The sequence below is a fragment of the Leopardus geoffroyi genome, chromosome D1, assembly GCF_018350155.1.
Source record: "Leopardus geoffroyi isolate Oge1 chromosome D1, O.geoffroyi_Oge1_pat1.0, whole genome shotgun sequence".
NCBI classification, from domain to species: Eukaryota; Metazoa; Chordata; class Mammalia; order Carnivora; family Felidae; genus Leopardus; species Leopardus geoffroyi.
In genome coordinates, this window is record NC_059329.1 from 114,117,934 (window position 1) to 114,124,836 (window position 6,903).

General features: G+C 67.5%; 1 long non-coding RNA gene across 1 annotated transcript; it reads left to right on the forward strand.

Moving 5' to 3' along the window:
- Window positions 1-448: 448 nt before the first annotated feature.
- Window positions 449-1,631, forward strand: LOC123602097. The gene is made up of 4 exons (XR_006714362.1): window positions 449-575; window positions 656-775; window positions 852-981; window positions 1,061-1,631. It is a non-coding gene; the product is annotated as an uncharacterized LOC123602097 (long non-coding RNA).
- Window positions 1,632-6,903: the final 5,272 nt, after the last annotated feature.

Genomic DNA, 6,903 nt, shown 5'->3' on the forward strand with positions numbered 1-6,903 from the left:
GGACGCGCCGTTCCCACGTGGCACTGCGGCCCAGGGTCTGGCGCGGAGAGGGCCCACAGCGTACTTGGTGACACTGTATGCCTTCACCGCTCAGCCCCTGGGTCTGGCATGACAGACAGGACAGCACCAGGGGAGTCAAGGGCACTGGCGAGACCCGACTAGGCGAGGCGGGTGGGGTGGAGTGAATGAGAACTCTGGTGGGGGGCCGGGGCGCAGGCAGGGGTGAAGGGCGGGAGCCTGGCGGCGAGTCCGCCGGGGCACTGGCCTCCAGAGCCCGTGGCCAAGGTGGGCCTCTGCGGGCGACGACGGAGCAGGGGTCGGTGCCCCTGGACTCGGGACTGGAGACGAGGGTGAGTGCCCGCTGGCGTGCCCGACGCCCCCCCGTCCCCCCCCCGCCCGCCCACCGCCTCTGCCCGCGGCTCAGCTGGCACCCCCTCCCCTCGCCCACAGCCAGGTCTCCAGATCGGGTGATGTGCTGCTAGCCTCCGAAGGCCGGGCGCGAGGCTGCGCTCAGAGAGGCATGACATGGTCCGGTGTGACGGCGAGGACAGACGTGATGCCGTCCGGCCTTCCTGGTGAGCGCGGCTGTGAGGCTTGGCCCCCGCAGGCCGACCCGCCCGCAGGGCGTCACCCCTGAGCGCTCTTGCTTCCCTAGACCATTCTAGGCTGGCGCCGCGGGGACCCGGAACACCCAAGGGCTCGTTCCTCTGCGCTCCTGAAGGAGCCGACACATGACTGCTGCTCTCTGGACCCCTAGAACCCTCAAAACGACAAGGTGAGGAGTCCCCGGCCAGCCGCGGGCAGCGGGCGCGGGCCAAGGAGCAGGGAACTCACCGTGTCCTGCCCCGCAGAAATGGTGCTACCCAGCTCACGCCTGGGCCTTGGAACTGGGACTTCTTCAAGTCCCCTCTAGCTCTGACTCAAGAATATGCTGCATTCTGGAACCACTACACTCCTTGACTCAGGAATCGGCTCTGGAAGGTGAGTGCGGGCACCCTTCCGGAAGCTTCCGGGGCCGCCCTGCCCGGTCCCCGCTCACACGTCCTGTCGCTCTCTGCAGGTCAAGCTACAGGAACGAGACCAGCCCGACAGCAAGACCGTCGGAAGCGAGCAGCACCCGCGGCGGCCGCCACCCCGCCTGGCGCCTCCGTCTCCGTGGCCACCCTGCCGTGGACAGGCGACCACCAACCAGCCTCCACGCCCCCACGCCCCTCACCCTCCTTCTCTTCTTCCTTTCCTCTGTGCTTTCATTTCCTTTCTTTCCTTTCCCCTTTGCTCGGGACTCAAAGCCACCGTGACTCCGTTTCCCCGTCCCTCCCGAATTCAATTTGCACTAAGTCGTTTGCACTGGTTTGGAGTTCTGGGTCTGGCCTCGAGTCCCCGAGCGCGTGTGCAAGCAAGCTGCTGAGTGCCCGCACCGTGCCCAGCGCCCACCTGCCGTCCATCTCTGCCTGGGGGTGCCTGGGCGCGGCCGAGTGTGTGGGGCCCCACCCTCCCCTTGCCTAGTCTGGGAGCTCCAAACACCGAGCAAACCTTGAAGCATTCCGTTGTAGAGCAAGCTCGCTCTGTGCCCCTCCCCACCAGGGTTTCACCAGAAGCCCTGGACTCATCAATAAACTCAGTTACAGCAATTTGTCTCAGGGACTCTGGAATCCGAGCTGTTTGCCTGGGTGGGGGTGGGGGTGGCTCCGGCTGGGGGAGGTGGGCACGCAGAGGCTGGGGCACAGGATGGGGGGCATGAAAAAGCCATAGAGGGGGGCACGAGGAATGGGAAGGTCACACATGAGCAGGGGCACAGGGAGGGGGGTGTCACAGGGCAGGAGGGGGCCACCGGGACGGGGGGGGGGCATCACAGGGCAGGAAGGGGCACAGGGATGGGGTGAGGCGCACGGAAGGGGGGGCATAAGGGAGGCACACGGCCAGGAAGCGGTTATGGCCCAGGAAGAATGGGGGGGGTGGATGAGGAGGGAGGGCAGGGAAGGGCATAGGACACAGGGAGGGGCCTGTGGGATGGGGTGACAGGGAATGGAGACGTGGGGTGGGGCCCAGAGGGGAGACATGGGGGGGGCAAGGGAGCCCTCAGCACGAGGGACAGGACGGCACAGAATCTCCCTAAGCCCCTGTCCCGCCACACAAACTGCCTGAGGGACGACACCCCTGGGCCTCCCTGGGCCCCTCTCCCCCCAGCCATCCGAGGAGAGCAGGCCTGACACGTGGGAGGGCAGAACTGGGGCCAGGCAGCTGCCCCAGGGAGGGGGGGCGGCGGAGCTGAGGCAGCCGAAAGGGGGAGAGGCAGAGGGGAGGTGACAGGTGAGGGACGAGACTGGGGACGTGTCCCACCGGGATCCATGGATCTGTGCTCTATGTGCAAGTGCAGCCCCCATGGGCTTGTGGCTGGCGCCCCTGCCCAAGACAGCCACTGGGTCGGGGACCCCAGGGCTGATACCCCTCTGCAGATGCTGGGAGCATGGGGGCGCAGCTGTGGGAAATGAGGCTGGGGTCCTCGGCCCCTTCCCCCTGCCCTCTCCTGCTGGCAGACCAGAGGCCAGAAGCCCCGGAACCCCGCCCGGGCGCCTGGGCCCTTCCCCACGGGCTCACCTCGCAGGCTCCCCATTGTCCTCACGTGTGTGTGTCCCCCTCTGGGGCCCCCGCCCCTCCCACCACACCGGTACTGGGGACGAAGAGCTGGGCCCTTGGGACTCCCAGGCAGGTGGCCGCCAGGGAGCAAGGGTGACCGAGGGCCTCACACGGGGCCCCTTGGGTGTCCCCTGTCATTCCCCAGGGCCGCGGGCAGCGGCAGCGACAGACCGTCCATCTCAGGCCCCTGGGCCGGTGAGATGAAGGAATCTTAGGTGTCAAGGGCTAGGTCTAAAACTGGCCTTTATTATCAGCGTGTTTCTCGGCTAGTGCTTCGAGAACCGGGGCCAGCTTCCTGGGGTGCTGGCCGGAGGGGCCCTGGGGATGGGAGAGGGCGGCGGTGCTCTGCAGAACACGGGGATCGTGGGTCCCAGCAAAGGGTAGGCAATCCTCTGGTCCCCCGAGTCGGTGGGGCCGGTGGCCTCAGCCTGTCACTCAGGGCGGTGAGTCACAGCCACACTCTCACCCTGAGGCCTGCTTGGGAAATGGAGAGCATCTGGTCCGGAATGCGGGAGGGTGGGGTGGCCCCTTTCCACACCCTCCTGGGGGCCCCTCGTGCACAGACCTGACTCTGTCCCCCCAGGCCTGCCCCGCGGCGTGCCATTTCCCTGTGCCCTCTGAACCCACGGGGCAGGGGCGACCCCAGGGCCGAGCACCCGGGAGGAGACCTGAGCGCGGGGAGGGCCGGGGGTCGGCAAGGACGGGAAAGGTGAGGGGCAGCCTGTCCCCCGAGGACCGGACGGAGGCCGCTGGGGCAGAAGCCACAGGCCAAGGCTCTGCAAACAGGTCATGAGCCCCAGCCTCGCCCAGGGACTGGGAAAACAGAGGTGGCCTCCCCCGCCCTGACAGAGCCCCTCCAGGGAACGGGGACGGCCAGGTTGGAATGTGTTTACCTTCGGCCCAACCCGATTTCCTGCTTTTTAGAGAAGGGGCTCACAGAGGCTGTCAGACAGGCTCCTGGCGCCCCCCACCACCCAGAGGCGCTTTCAAAATGCCCCCGCGCCCCGAGTTAAGTGAGTTAAGTGTCTCGCGGCAAACAGGGGCTTGAATTTCACTCCCCAGCCTGGCGCGGGGTGGGGGGCGGTGGGGGTGGGGGCCGGCCGGCTGCAGAGGTCCAGGAGGGGGTCTCCGGGAAGACTGAGGCCCGGGGCTCTGGCCGGTCCCCACCCCCGCGGGGCACCCAGCTCAAAGCGGCCGGGCGTTGTTACCCTGGACCCTCCCCCGGCTGCCCTCCGTGGAGGGTCTAGGCTAGCGAATCATCCGGCCTGGGGGAGACGGGACTTAACAAGAGTGTGTCCCCACGCGTCCCTGCGTACCACGTCCCCGTGTCCACGCGTGTGGGTCTGTGTGTCTGTACGTCTCTCGTGTCCCGTGTGGCCCTGTGTGTACCCAGTCCGGCGTCCAGCTGTGAGCTCTCGGGGTAGGCAGCCCGAAACGCCTCCCTGTCCTGGGCCGTGAACGAGAGCCCCTGCTTGGGGCGCCGAAGGTAGGCCTGTCCTACTTGGGGCGCTCTGTGGGGTCTGCCGGCCTCTGTGTGGCCTAGCCCCGTGTGGGGGCCAGCGTCCCTGGAGGGTGGACATCTGAGCCCGGCTGTGTGTGTCCTGTGCCTTTGTGTGAGTTTGCGTCTCGGCCTGGATTTAATGACCCAAGAGCCCACTTTCAGGCAGGGATTACGGACAGCTGGGGGGCGGGGTGGAGTCAGGACACTTGTTAGACCACTGAATGGGGACAGAAAAAATTCCAACAATACAAAGGAAATGAACTCCCTCGAACAGGCCTAACACGACACTTGGGGTCTCACTACAATACACCCTGGGAAGTCAAGAAAAAAAAACCCACACACACAGAGTTGGGCCCCGTGGAGGCTGCTCCCTTGCCCTCACCCCAGGCTCCAGGGAAGACAAGTGTTCTCCCTGTCCCCAGGGCTGGGTGGTGTCTGAGCACAGGGGCGGGGGGCTTCGGCCCCGGCAGGAGACCCCACGCGGCCTGGCCGACAAAGGGGCCGGGGGCCTCCTCAGACACCGGTCATCGCAGAGACCCCGACTGGAACGGTGTCCTCCTGCCTGCTCTCTACCCCCTCCTGTTTTCGGGGTGTGTGTGTGTGTGTGTGTGTGCGCGCGCGTGCGTGTACCTGAGAAGCCCCCGAGATGGTGTGACCTGCAAGGTTGGGGTGGAAGGTTCTGGAAGGAGCACGGCCCGTCCGGCCTCCCCCGAGGCTTCGGTCTCCACACGGCCAGGGCCGTCCCCGCCTCGCCTCCTCTCCCTCGCTTGCTCCTTCCCTCCCTTCTCTGCACCTGGTGACGCCGTTGGCCCCTTTCCAGGGGTGAGGGGAACGAGCGGGGGCCCCTTCCTGGAAGTCCACCTGCATGCAGGCCGGCCTGCTGGGAAGGGGCCTGCTCCTCGGCGGCCCCCACCGCCCCGGAGCCATTTCCTGGAAGCGGTCACTGTGGATATTCTGTTCCTTGTCAGCACTGTGCTAGCATAAAGCAGACAGCGAGCTCCTTGTCCTCCGGGAGCCCGTGCTCCCTCACCGAACACCTGGCCGGACACAGGCGGGCAGCCGGGTCCTTGGGGGGCGGCGCGGGCCTGGGGCCGGACCAGTAAACAAACATGGGCGCCAGGCGCGGGGGGGGGGGGGCCCTCGTCCCTGCCCCTGGCCGGAGCTTGCACACGCCAGCTCGTGCCAAGGCCCGTCGGGTGCCCGTCCTGCGGGGCCGGGAGGCGGCTGAGAAGGGCTGGGGGGCACGTGCAGACCCTCAGGTGGCCCGCGCTCTGCAGAGACCCATCCACTGGGGTGGGAGTCTCAGCGGGAGAGCCCGAGGGGCAGGCGCCCCACGGGGAGATGGGGAGGGCCCGGGGGATGGGGGAATAAGGGGGACGGAGCATCTGCCTTGAGCCGGGTGGGAAGACAGGCTCCCAGGGGCTTTGAGGGTGGGGGCGACAGGTGGGCAGCAGTGTTTGGAGCCCGTGGGTCTGGTCTGCAGCCCAGGGGGCGGGGAGGAGGAAGGCAGGGACTTTCTGAAGTCAGGGATGGGAGAGATAAGGACAGACCGCCTTCTGCACTGACGGAGCCCTGACGTGGGGGCACGGGGACCAGCCCGGGCCCCGGGGATCTGTGCACAGGGCAGGGCCGCAGCTCGGATGCTCCCAGGAGCTGGCCCAGGGTCTGGCCTTGGGGAACCATGACCGCTAGGGGCCGCGGGGGAGGAAGGCACGGCTCTGGGGTAAAGGGGGGGGCGGGACTTTGGGGGCCACATGTCCGGGGGGAGAGCACAGCCCAGGCACGAGGCCTCCTTCCACCCCTGCCCTCCTCTCCCTGTCCCTGCCTTTCACGTGCAGGCAGTGGTTTGGGTGGGACGTGCAGTAGGGGCCCAGGGGGAAGGCAGGGGCCCCTTGGGTTTATTCAGGTGGCTTTCAGATCACGCCCCGTGCGTGGCGGGGCCCACGGCACGCAGAGCAGCACACACAGAGCCCCCCCCCCGCCCACCACCACCAGGGGCTCCCCATTGGTCGGCAGTGACATCACCCCTGTGTCAACAGAGTCCGGCCTTTGGGGTTTATGGAGCAGGACCGACCTGCTGGGCCTCCGCCCTGCGCCCCACCCCCGGCCCACACACTGGCCCACTGTTCTGGGGTCTGGGGGGGGGGGGAGGTCGGGCCACAGCATTCTGGCACGGTTTGCTCCTCCACCCGCCCTGGAGTCCCCGCGTCCCCCCAGAAAGCGTGGGGGGCCACGGGCCTGGCCTCCACCTCCTGGTCCCTCCGGGAGAGGTCTAGAGGCCCTGGGGTGCAGGCGTGTGGCTTTGAGGGGCACAGCACAGCCTCTGTGGAACCTCTCGGGCTGAGCGCTGTGGAGGGGCCACTAGTGGGGCCAGCCCCCAAGACCTCGGCAAAGGCAGAGGGGCTCCCCGTACTGCCCCTAAGCTCGTGCTGACTGCCATCCCGGGACCGCGGGGCAGGACGGGAAGAGCCCCCTGGAGCAGGGCCTCCCTTGCCAGGTCTCCTGTGTCCTGCTCCCAGAGCAGACCCCCACAAACCTCCATCTCCAGGAGGGCGGTGGGAGGTCCCAGACGAGGCCAGGGCAGGGCTTCGGGATAAACAGGGTGGGCTCCCCTCCACACCCCTGCTGCCACACCGCCACGGGGCCTGTTGCCACCCTGAGGTCACTGCCTCTTTCCAAGAGGTTTCTGGGGCCCAGTTGGGGGATGTGTCGGCCTAGAACAGCAAAGGAAGCCCGGCAGGAGTGTCTGGGGGCAGGGGTTGTCC